Source organism: Pleurodeles waltl, chromosome 8 (assembly GCF_031143425.1).
Source record: "Pleurodeles waltl isolate 20211129_DDA chromosome 8, aPleWal1.hap1.20221129, whole genome shotgun sequence".
Taxonomy (NCBI): Eukaryota; Metazoa; Chordata; class Amphibia; order Caudata; family Salamandridae; genus Pleurodeles; species Pleurodeles waltl.
The window spans coordinates 1,431,524,122-1,431,543,550 of NC_090447.1; the positions used below are offsets into that span (position 1 = coordinate 1,431,524,122).

The 19,429-nt window shown below is 49.0% G+C and overlaps 1 protein-coding gene across 1 annotated transcript in view; it reads right to left on the reverse strand.

Moving 5' to 3' along the window:
* BRWD1 (bromodomain and WD repeat domain containing 1) overlaps positions 1 to 19,429 on the reverse strand; it is a 1,722,898-nt gene that overhangs the window by 243,842 nt on the left and 1,459,627 nt on the right. The window lies entirely within an intron of this gene.

Below are 19,429 nucleotides of genomic sequence, written 5' to 3' on the forward strand. Positions count from 1 at the left end.
GTCTGGGCCATCTGGGAGCTATGAATAGGAGGCGACACCCCTCCGTCTTTAGTTTGTTGATGACTCTCGGAATGAGCGGGATCGGAGGAAAAGCGTAGGCATAGACCCCGGACCATCTCATCGAAAACGCATTCCCCCACGAACCTTTCTTGGCAAGCCAACTTGCGTAATACTGGCATTTCTTGTTCTCGAGTTTAGCAAATAGGTCGAGGTTCGGTTTGCCCCATAATAGAAAAAGTCGATTGAGAAGTTTCTGGTCTAGCTCCCACTCGTGATAAGGTATCACTGTCCTGCTCAGGGTGTCTGCCAGAATGTTGGTTTGTCCTGGCACATGCTCCGCTTTGAGTGAAATATTGTGCTTGATGTCCCATGTCCAGATTTCTTGAGCTAGCTGCGAGAGTTGTAGGGATCTCGTGCCTCCTTTCTTGTTTAGATAAAACATGCTGGTTATGTTGTCCGTCCTGATTAACACGCTCAAATTTTGTAGTTTTGGCAAGAAAGCTTTTAGAGCTAAGGGTATCGCTTTGAGTTCTAGGTAATTTATGTGGAGTTGAACCTCTTTTGCATTCCAGGATCCGCTGATTTGCAGGTCCTGGCAGTGTGCACCCCATCCTTCGAGAGAGGCATCCGTTGTTCCTATGTAACTGGGTGTTTGATGAAGGAATGAAAGTCCATTTGACAAATTGGTTAGTGTCGCCCACCACCTCATGGTGTTTTGCATTAGAGGTGTTATGTGAATCTTGTCTTCGAAAGAACCGTTGACCTGGGCCCATTGCATGTCCAATTGCTCTTGCAGGGGTCGCATATGGAGCCTGCAGTCTGGGACTAGCGGAATGCAAGATGGGATCATCCGTAGCAATGATTTGTAGATGCGGACTGAAACAAACTTTTTTGTAGAGAGTCTGCGTGCTAAGGAGGTTAGTTTTTGTTTCCTCTCCTGAGACGGGTACGCTTTGTTGTGGACCGTGTCTAGTATTGCTCCTAAGAAGTTCAATACTTGTTTGGGGTGAAGCTGAGACTTTTGGTAGTTGACTACAAACCCCAGGCTGTTTAACAATTGAAGGCAATATGAAATATGACATGTTACTTGTGGCTTTGAGGGTGCCTTTATGAGCCAGTCGTCCAAGTAAGGAAAAACCTGGATACCCGACTGGCAGAGATGTGCTGCAACCGGAGCCAACATTTTTGTGAAGATTCTGGGGGCCGTTTTGAGACCGAATGGGAGAACTCGAAATTGGAGGTGCATACCACCCACTCTGAACCTGAGGAATTTGCGGTGGTTGCAATGTATGGGAATATGAAAGTAAGCATCCTGGAGGTCTAGGGATGCCATCAGATCTCCAGCATTTAAAAGACGCAGGACATCCTGAAGTGTTACCATCACTGAATTGTTTAGTGCTCTTAAGTCCAGGATGGGGCACCAGTCCCCGGAGGGTTTCTTTACGAGAAAGAAGCGGGAACAGAATCCTCTGTTCTCCTGAGAAAAAGGGACTGACTATCGCTCCTTTGCCCAGCATCACTTTTACTTCCTTGAGGAGTTGGTTAATCCTCGGGGTGGTGGGCCCGATGGAGGAACAATTGGTGGTGTTTGCGTGAATTCCAGAGTAAGACCTCTGGCCACTATATCGAGCACCCATCTGTCTGATGTTATAGCCGCCCATTGAAGGAAATAGGAAGTGATGCGACCTCCGACCCTCGATATTGGTGGGGGGGAGAATGCTGGAATGACTGGCGGGTCATTGTTTTCTGCCCGTATGTCTTCCCCGGGCAGCTCCTCTTCCTCTAGTTGGATGTTTATAAGCTGCGGCCGGTGGTAACCTGTAATGCTGCTGTTGCTGGTGGTACTGGTGTCGTGATCCTGTGGAGGAAGACTGATACTGGGATCTGTACTGTTGGTATCCCCCTCGAAAGGAGTAACCTCCTCTTCCCCTTGCTCCACGAAAAGGTTGCTTTTTATATTGAAGGGTACCTAGAGATTTTGCTATATCCGTATCCGTTTTGATGGCCTGTAATATGTCGTCGACATGCTTCCCAAACAAACTCTCACCATCAAAAGGCATGTCGAGAATGCGACTCTGGTCCTCCGGTCGAAATGATGTAGCCTTTAGCCATCCTTGCCTGCGCAGGACTGCTGCGCCAGCCAATTGCCTGAAACCAGTTAGAGAAATGTCTATTGCGCTGTCTATAATCTCTGCGGCAACCCTGTCTCCCCCCTGCAACACCTTTTTTGCTTCCACCTTGACGTCCTCTGGCAGGAGATCCAAAAAAGCAGACATGTCTGCCCACATTTGGCGATCATATCTTCCCAGGATGGCGAGGGAGTTAGCCGCCTTAACTGTAACTGCTGCTACAGAGGAGAATTTTTTACCAATGTTGTCTAATCTCCTCCCCTCCTTGTCTGGGGGAGATGCTATAGGCATGGAGGCGTTTCTGGAACGTCGCTGCGCTGCCTGTGATATTACTGAATCAGGTTTTGGCTGTGACACTAAACAGGCCGGAGAATCATCCGGGGCCTTGTACTTCTTCTCTAGTCTTGGCATTTGTGAAGGCACTGTTGCAGGATTTTTCATTGCTTTCAAGCCTTCCTGCCATAAGAAATCTACTATGGGTATCGCTCTTACCGATCTCTTTGATGGCTCTTTAAAGTCGTACAGAAAACACTCTGTTTCATGAGAGACAATTGAAAGGCCAAAACGCTTTGGCGCTCTCTCTATCAGATTATGAAAACCTCCTATGTCTTCTGGAGGCGAATCTACTGGACCTGCTGGAGTTGGAGATGGTGTGGGGATGAGATAATCATCTCATTCACTAGTCACAGAATCTCTTAGCTCACCCTCTTCTCTTTCGTCGTCTGACGAGGGATGAGCTTCCTGCGTTTGGCTAGTTAATGGTATGCTAGCCTGTGGTGTTTCCGGAAGACTAGTAGTCTGGGTTTGACGACGTGTCTGGTAACTTTCAGGTCTAGGTGGCGTGGTCTGCGTTGATGGTGGAAAACTTCTATAGTAGTCATTAAGCATATATTGTAGGTCCGCCACTAGTGTGCTAGGCATGGAGAGGGGCGATTGTTGTTCAGCCTGTGGGTAGGATGTTGAAGCATAACTAGGCTGGCAATGCTGTTCGTCTTCATCATCAAAATCCTGGCACTTGACATGGAGTTGAGACGGGCTACTTGCTGCCCCAAATATTCCCTCGTTTTGGGAGTATGCGTCGTCATCATCATCATCATCTAAGAGATGTTGTGGGGGGTATGGCAATACCTTGCTTGGGGAGGTATGCATTGGCAGAGTATCGGAAGCTTTGTCCCCCATGGTGATAAGTGAAAGAGGTAAGAACCTGGTTGAGTCGTCCTGAGGATAAGGCAGACTAGTTGACTATTGGTGCGGTGGAGTACCCAGGAGGGTCGATGGTCTAAACATTGCCAGTGTCGTGGACGATATGCTCGTCGACGGTTCTGTCACTGACGGTGTCTTTGTCGACGGGCCCTTCGTGGACGGATCCTTTGTCGTCGGTTCCTTCGTCGACGGTGTCTTCGTCGACCGTTGTTTTGTCGACGTATCCTCTGTAGGTGCCGTTGTCAGCAGTGTCTTCTTAAACCTCATTGAGAGGTGCTTCATACATGGGAGTGCCCTGGTCGATTGGTGGACCCAGGAGGCCTCCGCCGTCGACGATGTGTTTGCCGACGAAGCCTTTTAAAATATTTTTGCCATAATTATCGTCGTCGACGATAACTGCGACGGCGTCATGATCATCAGTGAGACCGCCGTTGTGAACGTTGACAACACTGTAGTAGATGTCACCGTCGTCGACGGGTGTTTTTTCCCCTGAAGAGACTTTTTCCGGCTCTTTCTGGGGTGACAGAGACAGGGATGTCTTTTTTTAGGTACTTTTCCTATGTAAAGGCGTAGTAGGCTCTGAATGAACCTTTTTTGGAAATTTTTTGTGTGTCTATGAATGGGAAACATCCTTTTTTGTCTCAGTAGAGACTTGTTTTATCTTTCTGGCCATCCTCCTTGGTGGCTCATCAGACACTCTCCCTCTCTCACCTGTTCTTTTCTGAGGGTGAGAAGCATGAGATGACGCTTCACTTTCGTCTGAGGAAGGATGTTCCATGGCTTTCTGCTTCTGCAGCCATAAGAGAAGTCTACCCTCACGGTCCTTGAGGGTTTTTTGACTAAAGGTGCGACAGATCTTGCAGTCCCTCACCTTGTGGTCTGGATGGAGGCAGTAGATGCATTTCTTGTGGGGGTCATCAACATGTAGTCTCTTCTTCCCACAACTGTCACAGTCTCTGAACAGACCCTTCTTTGTCTTTTCAGACATGATAAAGCTATAAAGCTAGTTTCCTGAGAGAAACAATTTTCAGTCAGAAATAAAGTAAACTGAGCAGAGCTCAGGGAGACTCCCTTCACACGACGTGCGGTTAAAATCTGCGGGAATTCACCCTCTGTTGGGAGTGTTTGGGAGGGGCTGAATCCTGATTGGTTGATACTGAGGTTTGGGTCTTTTCACAAAACAAAGTGGACAGACTGTAAAATAGCCTATGAGGCCTACTGGTTTTAAACTTACTGACTTACTGCTTTATGTATTTAAACTTACCATGAGGCTCCCACCTCGACGACGGGGATGATTCAAGCATGTGAATCTATGAAAGATCCAATACTGGAGAACTTATAAGTCACCTATAAGTCTAACCTTCACTTGCTGAAAGTTAGTTGCAACGTTACTAAGTGTGAGGGCACAACTGCACTAGCAAAGGTGCCCCCATATAGTTCAGGTCCATTTCCCCAGACTTTGTGAGTGCGGGGACGCCATTACACGCGTGCACTACTTATAGGTCAATACCTATACTTATAGGTCAGTAGCTTCATAATGGTAACTCTGAATATGGCCATGTAACATGTCTAAGACCATGGAACTTTCCCCCTCATTCCAAATCTGGAATTGGGAAGCCAATTCCATGCATCCTGGGGGCCCCACCATGGACTTCCAGTACTGCCAAACCCTCTCTCTGAGGCTTGCACTGCAGCTACAGCTGCTGCCACCTCACAGACAGGGTTCTGCCCTCCTGGGGTCTGGGCAGCCCAGTCCCAGGAAGGCAGAACAAAGCATTTCCTCTGAGAGTAGGGTGTTACACCCTCTTACTTTGGAAAGCGGTGTTACTGGTTGAGGAGGGGAAGCCTCCCCCAACCTCTCGGAATGCTTTGAAGGGCACAGATGGTGCCCTCCTTGCATTAACCAGTCTACACCGGGTCAAGGACCCCTTCTCCCCTGCTCTGGCAGGAAACTGCACAAAGGAAAGGAGAGTGACCACTCCCCTGTCCATCACCACCCCAGGGGTGGTGCCCAGAGCTCCTCCAGTGTGTCCCAGACTTCAGCCATCTTGCTTTGCCCCTAGACCTATTTTCTCCCATTACATTCTATAGGATTTCCTAATGTTTGCATTGTTTTATGACTATCTACTTGTCTAATTTTGGTGTCTATTGTATATATTGTGTATAATACTTACCCCCAGAAGGAGTATGTCTCTAAGATATTTTTGGTACTGTGTCACCCAAATAAATATCTTTATTTTTGGTAACACTGAATATTGTCTTTACTTGTGCATAAGTACTATGTAACTATAAGTGGTATTGCATGAGCTTTGCATATCTCCTAGTTCAGCCTAAGCTGCTCTGCTATAGGTACCTCTATCAATCTATGCTGCTAGAACACTACTACATCCATAAACAAGGGATAACTGGACCTGGTGTAAGTACCCAAGGTACCCCCTACAAACCAGGCCAGCCTCCAACAATAAGGTAAGAAGTTTTTAAATTAAAAATACTTTTCAGTTTCAAATATCGACAGTGCAATTTTTAGTCTTCAATGTTAACCTATAGGAGGAAAACTTGAATGCAGTTTTGCAGTTAGGTACTCAACTTACAATCCAGTCTCCAGGGTTTTAAGTCAACACCAGGCAAGGTTCATATCAGCATCAAGAGTACGCCTGCAGCGGCACAGGGGCGGCCTGATGCAGAGGTCAAATTCTTGTTCTAGAGCACAATGTTAACCCATGAACACTGGGGGGTGACAAAAGATGTGCTTCTCCCAGGTGAGTAAAGCAGTGTCAGGGTTGAGGCAAATACCACGGGGGCCCACAAGGCAGCACCAAACTTAGCACTCTGCACCCAGCCTCCCTTGTGCCGCTGAGGGTGTAACCAAGCTTTGGGCACCTATGCAAGTCAATGGAGGAGGTCGGTTTTGGAAAAAGGCTGCAGGCTCAGGCCAGGGGACTGAATGAAGAAAACGCACAGCTGCCCAGGTAAGTCCGGATGTTGAAGGGCTCAGGAACACCAGGGGCCAGGGGCTCCATATGCAGGGGTGTCCTATGACATTGGAAAACAGCTTACTGGGTGGTCGCGGTTCGGGAGGGGGGAGAGGGGGAGTCTTCGGACTGAGGCTGCAGAATTGAGGCAGAGTCCTGCAGGGGTGAAACCACAGTGGATTAGGGCTCAGAATCGATGGGGAGCCTTCACAGGTCCAGTAGGCCACTCGGGACGTGGGCGTCAGCAGCAGAGGTGGTTCCAGGTGTGGTTTCACAGTTCCCCATGGCAGAGTTATTTTTCTTTAGAGTTGGTTTCTTCTGGACAGGTCCACTGTCCACAGGAAATCTTGGTCTTTGTTAAAGGCAGGAAGTCCTCCCAGGGCTTTAGAGGGCGCTGGGCTGCAGGGCAGGTAGTCTTTTGATGCAGAATTGTGGAGGACTGCAGACAAGCCTGTAGAGCCAAGTCAGCTGGTGTCTGCAGTCTTCTCTACTGGAGTGACGCTGTAGTGTCTGCGTCTTCTTAGGTTGTCAAGATTTGAGTTCTAGGGCTCAGGGGTGCCACCTAAATACTGAATTTAGGGGCGTTACAGGGAGTGCCAGGTGGTAGCCAATGGGCTATTCACCTTTAGGGTGACTACACCCTTTTTTATGCCCACTTCTACTGGGAAGTGGGCATAACCCCAACGTTAGTGGCCTAACTCCTTCCAAACAAGATGAAGGAATTTAAAAAGTAGTGAACATGTCGGCTCATCCACCTTAGGGGTGGGGGACTTGCATGAAGTGGGCACGCCTCCTAATTTAACTAATTTCCCACCTGTGCTGCCACCAAAAATGAGGTCAGGAAAGGAGGGGGTTAATCATCTCCACCATCTGGAGAGACCTGGGTCGCACTACAAAGGCGGCAAAGCCTTTGAAGCTTCCCGCCCTGGAATGTACATCCTGCCTGGGTGAGGTGATAACACCCACCCCAGTGCAGGCTTTTCTCTCTGGTCCTCAAGAAAGCTGTCTCTCACCTTGGGTGGCCAGAAACGCATCTATGGTGGTTGAACTGGTCAGAACAAGTCAACCCACTAATAGGTGGTAGGTCATTTAAGGAGGCACCTCTATGGTAGGGGAAGGCAATGAGTTCTGCTCCACTGTTGGAGTTTGAAGAGTTTTGCCCACTCCGCGCAGAGCTCCCAAAAACTCAGCAAAATGGCGTGGAGCAGAGGTTTTCCTCTAGCTCCCCAAACTGTAGGTTGGCGAGCTCAAGTGAGAAGAGAAGAATCAAATAATAGATCACCTCTGGGAAAGATTTCTCAAACAAGCTGTCACAGCAGGTCACTGCCACCCAAGCTGAAAAACCTGCTGTTCGCGTTGAGGAAGCTGCCATTCTAGTAGAACATTACTCCAGCAGCAAAAAGAAGCAGCACCCTCTTGTGCTGCACACTGTGCTACTTGTGCCGATTTCATGAATTTGGTTACTTTGGTACCCTTTACACCGCACAATTGGCATACTGGTGTACCCTATAAGTCCCTAGTACATGTATTTAGGTACCCAGGGTATTGGTATACAGGGGTCCCCCATGGACTGCAGCATATATTATACCACCCATAGGAGCCCATGCAAACTGTGGCTGCAGGCCTTCCATTTGCATCCTGTGTGAAAAGATGCATGCACCCTTTCACTGTTGGTCACTACCCCTGGTCACTGTAAGTCACCCCTATGGTAGGCCCTTCCAGGGTGCAGGTCCCTGTGTCTGTGGGCGCCCCTGCAAGAGCAGAGGTGCCCCTACGAACTACAGTCCCAATTCCCTGAACTTCAAAAGTGCAGGGAAGCCACGGTCCAGCTACATAACGGTAACTCCGAACCTAGGCATGTTTGGTGTCAAACATGTCAGAATCATACCCAAATACTGATGCCAGTATTGGTGGCATGATTTCATGCACTCTGGGGCTCCTTAGAAGAACCCCCCCCCAGTATTGCTCCTACCAGTCTTCCAGGGTCTGCGAGCAGCCCATGCTGCTGCCGCCTCTCAGACTCCTGTCCAGCTCAAGAAGGGGAAGGCAGAACAAAGGATTTCCTGTGGGAGATGGGTGCAGTCTCCTCTCCCTTGGAAGTAAGTGTTACGAGGCTGGGGAGGGGTAGCTTCCACACGTCAGTGGCTTGCTTTGAAGGGCAATTTGGTGCCCTCCTTCCGTAATCCAGTTTGTACCAGTCCACGGACCCCCGGTCCCTGCTCTGGAGCGAAACTGCACAAAGGAAAGGGGAGTGACCACTCCCTGTCCATCACCACTCCAGGGGTGGTGCCCAGAGCTCCTCCAGGTGGCGACTTGATGCTGCCATCTTGGAATCAAGATGGGCAGAGGCCACTGGGAGCATCTGAATGGTCAGGTTAGGCAGATTACATCAATGACCCCCTCTGATAGGTCGTCACCTTGCTAGGTGACCAAGCCCCTTTTTGGGCTATTTAGGGACTCCCTTGCGGGTGGGCCCCCAGATTGGGCATGCAAGACTCCACCAGGACTCTTCTACAACAACATCTTCTGCTCCTGGCCACCGGAACAGCTGCTGGACTTCACAGGAGGCAAACAAGACTGCAACACCGAGACATCCCCAAATTGCAACAGTTCCACGGCTGTGCATCCTCTGAGTTCAGCAAGACTTCTGCTGAACCAAAGAAGCAAGAAGGAATTTCCCTTGCAGTGAAGGAGTCTCTCCCATGCATCTTCAGGCACCTAAGGCAACGAAGTCCAGCTGATGAAATCTGCTGTCCACTGGGTCTGCGAAGATTCTCCAACACAGATGGTGGTTCTGAGGGGTCCTCTGGGTCCTCCGTACCTTCTGTCCAACTTTTGAGACAGTAAGTACTTGCCTCCTCCTTCAAGACAGAATCCCTGTGCACCGCGGCTCTTGCAGCGACCAAGGCTTGTTGACTACTGCTCTGAGGGATCTTCAGCTCCAAAGTAGCCCCGGCCCCCAGCACTCTACCTCTACAAGGACAATCTCCTCTCTGCTGCTCCAGCGAAAGGGGATGCCTCTTCAGGTGTGATGCCTGGGCCTCACTGCGACTTACTGTGCCTGCTGCCAGTGGGTTGCTTGTGAGGGCTCTGACTGCTTCTGCTGGCTCTCCTGTCTTCTTAGAATCAGCAGGGCTGCCCCTTCAAAGGTCGAGTACCCAGGACCTTGCTGATCCTCTTAAGCTCTGCAAACCTCCAACAGCTCCAGTTGTATTTGCTTGTGCTTGTTCGTACTCCTCCTGACCACTGACCCATCTGCAATCCAGCGACTGTCATGGAACAGCTCCTAGGCGAAACCAGGGACTCTTCTGAAGATACTGGACTCCGCAGTTGGACTTCATCCACCACAGTCGACTTAGATCTTCACCTACAGAAGGGTGGGGATTGCCTCCTGCCCCACCTGGACACTCCTGCATGGACTAGACTCTTTCCCCTTCTCTTGAGGTCCTTTTCTTCCCGAACCCACCGTTGGGTTCAACCGACCTGGTCCTGCTCTTGCAATATTCCAATCAAAGTCCCCAAGTTAGCCTATGGGACGACCAGGTACTTACCTCTGCTCTCCTGGTCGCTGAGGGTGTTCTAGGTACTTACCTCTTGGGGTTCCATACTCGTGGCTAACTACTCAATATACTCTGGTGGGGGTAGTATAGTATATGGTTTGGTCCACCCTATAGGGCCCTTGCTATATCCCACTCTTTCTGGTGTTCTTATGCTAATTCCTAGTACTTACCTGTGGATATTTTGTGTGTACTTACCTCAAGAAAGAGGGGATTGCCTATAGTAATCTAGTTCAGTGTTCCTGTAATAAAGTACCTTTATTTTTGCAAAAGTGGGCGGATCCTTTTAGGTGTGATAAGTTACTGTGTGTCTACTGTGGTATATCCAGTGCTTCACACTCCTTGATAAGTCTTGGCTGCTCACCATAGCTACCATTAGAGAACCCTGGCTTCCTAGACACTAACACTAACTAATAAGGGTTGCCTGGACCTGGTATAAGGTGTCAACACCATAGGTGTCCACCACACACCAGGCCAGATTCCTACAACCTTGTTCCTCCGTGCTTGTTGAGGTACTACATGGTGGTTGTGTTGTCTGTCTCAACGAGCAGGGATTGGTTCCTGAAGGACGGGTAAAATGCTTTGCGCACCAGATGGACTGTCCTGAGTTCGCGGAGGTTGAAATATGTCATTTCCCTTAGAGACCATTTGACTAGTATTTGGGGATGATCCATATGGAGTCCCCATCCCAGTAGCGATGCATCAGTTACTATGGGTTTGGGACGGTGGTTGTTGGTGGAACGGTACTCCTTGAAGAAAATTATTTACAGAGCACCACTGTGTCAGAGACTGGTTCACGTGTGGGGGAGAGAGACTTTGTTCTCCTAGGTTCCTGTTGCTTGATCCCACTGATCCTCGAGACAATCCTTAAGGGGACATATGAGAAGGCATGCAATCAGAGTGAGGAAGATACATAAGGGCCATGGAACCGAGGACAGAGGAAACTGACCTCACCATGGGATAAGAGGGTCTCAATAGAGTGTGACATTTCTGATGGACTGATGCAAGTCTCTCCTCCGAAGGAGACACTTTTACCTTTATGGTGTAGAGGGCGGCTCCTAAGTATTGCAGAGTCTGCACTGGTTTAGAGACCAACTTGCTGTGATTGATGTGTAGACCCAACTGCTGAAGCACTTTGCAAGTCCAGCTGTATTGACGCTGGGCTTCTTGTGAGGTCAAAGCTTTGATCAGCCAATCGTCCAGACAGGGATAGACAAAAACTTCTGTCTCCTGAGAATTGAAGCCACTCCTGCCATGCACTTGGAGAAGGTTTTGAGGGCTGATTTGAGGCTAAACTGCAGGACGCAGTATTGATAGTGGCCCTGTCCCACTACAAACCTCAGGAAGGAATTTGCAGTGTTTTTTTTTTTTTTACAATAGGTATGTAAAAATATGTGTCCCAAAGGTCTATAGAACTGAGACAATCTACCTGATGCAGTTGAGGGTAAATCTGATGCAATGCTAAAATTTGAAACTTTTCCTTTCTAATTTATTTGTTGGCTGTTTAAGTCCAGAATGGGCCTGTACTCATTCTTGTCTTTTTTCTTCACTAGAAAATATCTTGAATAAATTCCTGTTCCCCCATTACTTGTGGAGAACAACCTCCACTGTATTTTTCTGAAGCAAGATGCCGACTTCTTTCTAAAGTATGGGCAAATGATGGTTGAATGGTTTCGGTAGTATGGTCGGGGGAGGACTTGTGAATCTGAGGGACAATCCATTCTGAACAATATTGAACACCTAGGAATCTTTAGTGATTTTTTGCCACTCTGCCAGATAGTGTGAGATGCTTTCCCCTACCGGGTGGTTAACGAAAGAGGGAGAAGTGAAGATTCATTGTTTTACCACTTTGGGTGGGTTGCTGTCAAGGACGCCCTCAAGACTGTCTTTGCTGGTGGTGTTGTTAGAAAGGGCGCTGCTGGTGCGTCTACTGGTGACCTTGGTACCAATGAGGGGCTTGAACCCTCTGAGGGTAAAAACGGCATTGGTAAGGCTTGAACAGACATCTTTGTTCTTTCAAGGCCATTCGCTCTTCCTGTTTCTATCTCCACCTTCATGCGAGCCATTTCGACGACCGTGTGGCTGCCAAAGAGGCTAGATCCTGAAAATGGAAGGTTTAGGATCCGTTGGTGTGAATCAGACTTTAAAGAGATGAGTCGGCACCAAGAGTGATGTCTCAAGATAATCCCATGACAGTATCCATGAGCTGCCAACAAGGATGAATCTGCTGCAGCACCTATTTGGTTGGATACCATGAGCCCTTCATTTACTATTTCCAGAAAGTCTTGTTTCCTACCCCTAGGGAGGTCATCTTCAAATTGCTGGATAGAATCCCAGAGCACTCTATCGTACCTACCCAGGAGGGTGTTGGCACTGGCTGCCTTCATGGTTGTCGCAGCTGTATTACACACCTTGTGCCCTACGGAATCCAATTTGCCGCTCTCCTTATCAGGAGGAACAGCAGAAGTTGTGGTGTGAAACTTATTTGCAGCCAGGATGACTACGGAATCAGGAGGCGGACCCGCTCTTAGGAACAGGGGATCTTGTTCTGGAGATCTATATTGCTTTTGGAGCCTTGAAGGAGCTGGTTTGGTGGTTGCCAGAGTAAGGAAAAGCTCTATGGCAGGTTCAGGAGTCCGGATACTTGTGGAAGTAGTGGCCTTGACACGATCTTTGATGGAGCGTCTCAAAGATGACAGATGTTGTAGGTGTAGGAACCAACATCTGTGTATTTAATTTAGCTGCTCCCCATACCAACACCTCCTGGAAGGTGGATATGTCATCCACTGGTGAGACACGAGGTTGTAGTGAATAATGTCTTGTTGAAGAAGAGGGGGATGTTGTATGTCTTGAGCGATGTCTGGAGATTGTCCTTGTGCGAGAATGGCTATGATGTCGGGATCACCCGGAAGAAAATGAGAGCCTGGAACGTCATCTATGGTGGAGTGACCTGGAGCACAAACGAGGCTGTGCCGGAGTCACAGGAGCTGAAGAAGGTGGCGCAGGAGCCACTGCAGGAAGTGGAGGTGGAGAAGGAGGCTGTGAAGGTGGTGAATCTGGTAGTATAATTGGAGAGGAAGGGGAGTAAGCCCTTGAATACTATTTCAGAAGATGAATATATATGCCTCCTTTTTTTGCCCGATATTGACCGGGATCTTTAGGCTGACCTTCGATGCTGACTCGACGGTGACCGCGGTCTATGATGCCTCGACGTTGATCTCCTTGACTGTAGGAAAAAGCCACTGTTGGCATGGTTACCCCCCTAACATTTTGCCTTTTGTTGATGCTAGTTATGATTTGAGAGTGTGCTGGGACCCTGCTAACCAGGCCCCAGCACCAGTGTTACTAGAGGAGTGACCCTCCCCTCGCTCTGAGGTCTCACCATGAGACTGTAGTTGTCTGTGCCGCTCTTCCTTGCCATGGAGGCAAATCTCCCTTTCTCCCAGGGTATGTCTGAAAACATCTTGCAGTGAGGGCACTGCTCTGGATGATGACTTGATGGAAGGCAAAGGATACAGACACTGTGGTGGTCTGTTTTTGCCTTTTTTCTCCCACATGAAGGACAACTGTCAAACAAGGAAGGCCTGATAAAAGTACAAAATGCCTCAAAACCATGTTTGAAAAAGTGTCAGGATGAAAGAAACTGATGACAAATGTTCAGTGAACCAATTTAAATGAGAATTCATGAGTGCATTTTGAGAAAAATGCCTAAAAGGCCACATTCAGTGCTCCAGGATCCTGTCACCAGGTACCAGAAAAAAGAACTGAGGCAACTGCCACCTGCTGAGCATGATGGGATACTAATGTACCTAAAAATGTACCTTTGTCTCCACAATTGGCACAGCCCTGGCACACAGATAAGTCCCTTGTAAATGGTACCCCTGGTACCAAAGGCCCTGTCGCCAGGGAAGGTCTCTAAGGGCTGCAGCATGTATTATGCCACCCTGGGGACCCCTCACTCAGCACATGCCCACTTGCCTAACAGCTTGTGTGTGCTGGTAGGGAGAAAATGACTAAGTCGACATAGCACTCCCCTCAGGGTGCCATGCCCACAACCCAATGCCTGTTGCATAGGTAAGTCACCCATATACCAGGCCTTACAGCCCTAAGGCAGGGTGCAATACACCAAAGGTGAGGGCATAGCTGCTTGAGTACTATGCCCCTACAGTGTCTAAGCCAATTCTTAGACATTGTAAGTGCAGGGTAGCCATAAAGAGTATATGGTCCGGGAGTTTGTCACACACAAATGCCTGTGTGGAATTTATTGAGAAATGCACACATAGGGCATCTTAGAGATGCCCCCTGCATACCAGCCCAACTACTAGTGCTAGGCTGACCAGTTTCTGTAAGCCTGCCATATCCCGACGAGTTTCTGGCCACATGGGGTGAGTGCCTTTGTGCACTCTGTGACCAGGAACAAAGCCTGTACTGGGTGGAGGTGCTTCACACCTCCCCCTGCAGGAACTGTAACACATGGTGGTGAGCCTCAAAGGCTCAAGCCTGGTGTTACAGTGCCCCAGGGCATCCAGCTAGCAGAGATGCCCGCCCCCTGGACTCAGCCCCCACTTTTGGTGGAAAGTCCGAAGGAGATAATGAGAAGAACAAGGAGAAGTCACCCTCCAGCCAGGACAGCCCCTAAGGTGTCCTGAGCTGAGGTGACCCCTGCCTTACAAAATCCTCCATCTTGCTTTGGAGGATTTCCCCCAGTAGGATTAGGGATGTGTCCCCCTCTCCACAGGGAGGAGGCACAAGGAGGGTGTAGCCACCCTCAGGGACAGTAGCCCTTGGCTACTGCCCTCCAGCCCTAAACACACTCCTAAATTGAGTATTTAGGGGACGACCCTGAACCCAGGAAAACAGATTCCTGACGATCTAACAAGAAGGAGGACTGCTTATCTGAAAACCCCGCAAAGAAGACTGAGACGACAACTGCTTTGGCCCAGCCCTACAGTCCTTTCTCCAGATTCAAAGAACCTGCAACAGTGATGCATCCAGCGGGACCAGTGACCTCTGCCGACTCAGAGGACTGCCCTGCAACCAAAGGACCAAGAAACTCCTGTGGACAGCGGCTCTGTCTAAACAACATAGAAACCACCATATTTAAAGGGACTCCAGCCTCACTCCTTAAGTGTGAGTCCCCAACACACTGCACCCGACGCCCCCAGCTTGTGTCCAGAGAAACCAACACTACAGCGAGGACCCCCAAGCGACTCCCTCGACGTGGCCACCCTGAGACAACCTCCCTGCACCCCCACAGTGAAGTCTGCAGAGAGAATCCGGATGCTTCCCCTGCCAGCGACTGCCTGATAACGAAAAAACAGACTCCTGGATAAGCACTGCACCCGCAGCCCCCAAGCCTGAGCAGAACCAACTACTGGTGCAGGAGTGACCAGCAGGCGGCCCTCATCTTTGCCCAGTAAGTGGCTGGCCCAAGAAGACCCCCTGTGCGATGCCTGCATCACCAGAGTGCTAGCGGGTCCCTCCATTTATTCCAATAGAAAACCCAATGCTGTGTTTACACACTGCACCCGGCCACCCCGGTCCCACTGAGGGTGTGTTTTGTGTGCCTGTTTGGGACCCCCCCGCAGTGCTCTACAAAACTCCCCTAGTCTGCTTCCCGAGGATGCATGTACTTACCTGCTAGCAGACTGGAACCGGAGCAGCCCTAGTCTCCATAGACGCCTATGCTATTTGGGTCCCTCTATGACCTCTGCACCTGACTGGCCCTGTGTTGCCGGTGCTGGGTGTTTGGGGTTGACTTGAACCCCCAACGGTGGGCTGCCTATGCCCCAGAGACTGAACTTGTAAGTGCGTACTTACCTGCTAAACTAACTTGTACTTACCTCTCCCAGGAGCTGTTGATTTTTGCACTGTCCAGTTTTGAAATAGTTTATTGCCATTTTAGCCAAAACTGTGTACCTTACTATTTTACTTCAAAGTTACATACTTACCTATGCCAAATACCTTACAATTTATGTATTTACTTGAATTCAGAATCTTCTGGTTCCAAAATAAATTAAGAAAGGACTATTTCTCTATATAAAAACCTACTGGCCTGGAGTTAAGTCTTTGAGAGTGTTTTGTCATTTATTGCCTCACTTTGAGATAGTATATAAAGAGCCAACTTTCTACATTGACTTTTTAACACTCCCTGGTGTCGAAGGTGGTGGTCACCACTACGTCAACATGATTCTCGGCATCGACCTCAGTATGCATCGACGGCATGTAGGTTGTAACTTGCCTCAGCGCTGATCTGAGCTGTTTCCTCGACGGCGAGCCAGCCCTCGACAGCGAACAAGTTGGTGCTGTAACTGGTCTCGACGTAGTCCCTCGACCAGGAAAGGTGTTTTCTTTGTTGTACTCTCTTTGTGGATCTGCCACCTCCCTCAGATGCAGATGTAAGAGCCTTACTAGAGGAGTGACCCTCCCCTCACTCTGAGGTCTCACACCATGAGACTGTAGTTGTCTGCGCCGCTCTTCCTTGCCATGGAGGCAAATCTCCCTTTCTCCCAGGGTATGTCTGAAAACATCTTGCAGTGAGGGCACTGCTCTGGATGATGACTTGATGGAAGGCAAAGGATACAGACACTGTGGTGGTCTGTTTTTGCCTTTTTTCTCCCACATGAAGGACAATTGTCAAACAAGGAAGGCATGATAAAAGTACAAAATGCCTCAAAACCATGTTTGAAAAAGTGTCAGGATGAAAGAAACTGATGACAAATGTTCAGTGAACCAATTTAAATGAGAATTCATAAGTGCATTTTGAGAAAAATGCCTAAAAGGCCGCGTTCAGTGCTCCAGGATCCTGTCACCAGGTACCAGAAAAAAGAACTGAGGCAACTGCCACCTGCTGAGCATGATGGGATACTGGTGGTTTCTGCAGCCTTAAAGGCACAGTCACTGTTTTCCATGTAAATAGCAGCAGCCTATAGGGCTACACCGCCTTTCTATTCTTCATCTCTTACTTTCCCAGAAAGAGGGTTTGTGAAGATTTGAGGTCTGCTGTAAACATTTACCTCAAACTATACATTTATAAGGGTGTTTGTAACCCTTTTTCTAAGTATAATCTGAAGAATTACACCACTGTAGCCTGTTTGCCTAGGCTGCATATTATGTTCTCACTTTAGTGTCTCTGCAAGCCTTCCTAAAGCAAGGGGGACGTCTACACTTAAGAGACTATGTAAAAAAGTGCACCAGGATATCGCATGTGGGAGGAACTATTCAAACGCTTATGACCATCAACAGATATCCCCTACGAGAAAACAAAGGATTTCCTGTAGGGAAGAGGTGTGACCACCTCTCCATTTGAAATGGGTGTTGCTGGGCTGGGGTGGCCTCTGAGCACCACCAGACTGCTTTGAAGGGCAGGTTGGCACCAGTGCAACAACCCACCCTAGGGAGGTGCACAGAGCTCTGCCAGGTGGGCGGTTGATTCTGCCATCTTGGAAACAAGATCTGCAGAAGCCCCTGGGAGCATCTGAGTGGTTAGGTCAGGTAGATGACGCACCTGACCCCTTCTGATAGGTGGGTCACTGCAGATAGTGAGCAGGCACCTTTTAGGGTTACATAAGGGCTTCCCTGAAGAGTAACTAACTCACAAGAAAGAACCACACAAGTGCTACACAAATAAAGGAGTCGTTGAGCAAGACTCTACAAAGTAACTCTCTGCAAGACTCTTCTGCTCCTGGCCTCCGGAACCGCTGCTGGTCTGCTTCTGGAATTGAAACAAGACTGTATCCAATTGGGAGGGCTCCCACTGCAACATTTTTTCTTCACTTCCTGATTTCTGCAACATCCGTGGCTGTGCATCTTCCAGGGACACAAGGACTCTGTTTGCATCCAAGAGGCAAGAAGGAATCTTCCTTGGAGAGAAGGAGTCACTCCCCTGCCCCTGAAGAGGCCTTAAGACAACAACGACCGGCTGGTGGATTCTGCTGTCCCATGGACATTGAAAGGCTCTTCAACACAGGTGGTGGGTCTGTGGTCCTCTCTAGGTCCCACTTGTCTTCTGACCAACTTGCGAGACGGTGGGCCTTTGCTGCAGCTACTGACACAGAACCTCTGTGCACCATGATTGTTGCTCTTACCAAGACTTGTTGTCTCATCCTCCAGGAGATCTTCAAGCTCCAAGAAGCCCCAGCCTTTAGCACTCTGCCACTCTAAGTTCAGCTTCCACTCTGCAGCTCCTGCGGCGTGTTGACTCCTGTTTTTTTTGTGCTGCTGAGGGGTCTCCCTGCCACTCCCTGTGCCTGCTGCCAGTGGGTCATTCGTGGGGGATCCAACGATTCCTGATGGCTTTCCTTCCTGCTAAGGGCCAGCCCTGTCTCCCCTCCAAGGGTCAAGTCGTGTGGACCTTGCTAGTCCCCAAAAACCTGCAATGTTCTCTGCAACAACCTTTGCATTTGCCAATGCTTGTTGGTGGTCCTACTGACCACTGACCCTACAGCAATCTTGCAACCGACATGGGACACCTCGTGGGTGACTCCAAAGATCTTCTTGCATCCCCTGGACTCTACAACTGGACTCCATCCTTCACCGACATGCAAGAACTTCACCTCTAGGAGGGTGGGCATTGCCTGCCTGCACCGCCTGGACATCTGAGTGGTCTGGACACTTTCCCCTTGTTTTTCAGGTTCATCACGTCTGGAATCCACCTTTGGGTTTCACCAACCTGGTCCATGGGCCATGACAGCAGCTGAGCAAACTAGGCTCACATTGACTTCAACAAGGTTTCCGATGTCAATTCACCCCTATGCACCTGGGCTCCCTGGTGTAGGTACTCCACTCTTCTGGGTATCCACGGTGGGGGTAGTATCTAACCTTTTTTGTACCAGCTGGTTTCCTCAGGGTCCTCTGGGAAGTGTCTGGAAACCTAAAAATTCCAACCGCAAAGGTCCAGTGTTTGTCTATGGGACACCTGGCTCAATAACAAATCTGCACCCGGGGGCTTCTGGGATTTCTTAAACTTACCTATGGTAATTCCTTACTCCCCCAGCCCTTGGGATTCTAACACTTTTACCTTGGTTGGGTACCTACATGCTTACACAATTTTCTAAGTATATGGTTTGCAACCTCCCTCCTCCCCCTAAATAGGGTCCCATTTATTGCTTATCCTACTTGTTGCTAAATGTATATTTTGTGTGCAGATATCACCATATGGAGATATACCAACAATAGCTTAGTAGTAGTGTTGTAGTAAAGAATATTTTATTTCTTTAACACCTGGTGTGCTTCTTTCTTGAGTGACAATCGCTGACTGCCTACTGTGGTATTGTAAGTGCTTTACACTCTTCCTGGATAAGCCTGAGCTGCTCTCCACAGCTACCCCTAGAGAGCTTAGTTTATCTAGGAACCAAAATATTTTTAAGGGTAGCCAGGACTCAGTATAGGGTGCCACACCATAGTTGTACACCATAAAATGAGCAAGCTTTCTACAATCAGAACCAAGACCTCCTAGGAGTCGTACTAATTGGTGTTGGCTGCCAGGCCACAAGCAGGTTTAGGGACCAATCCCACAAAGCTTTTGGCACCATGGCACAGCAGTCCAAGCACGGCTTCAAATCGTGGT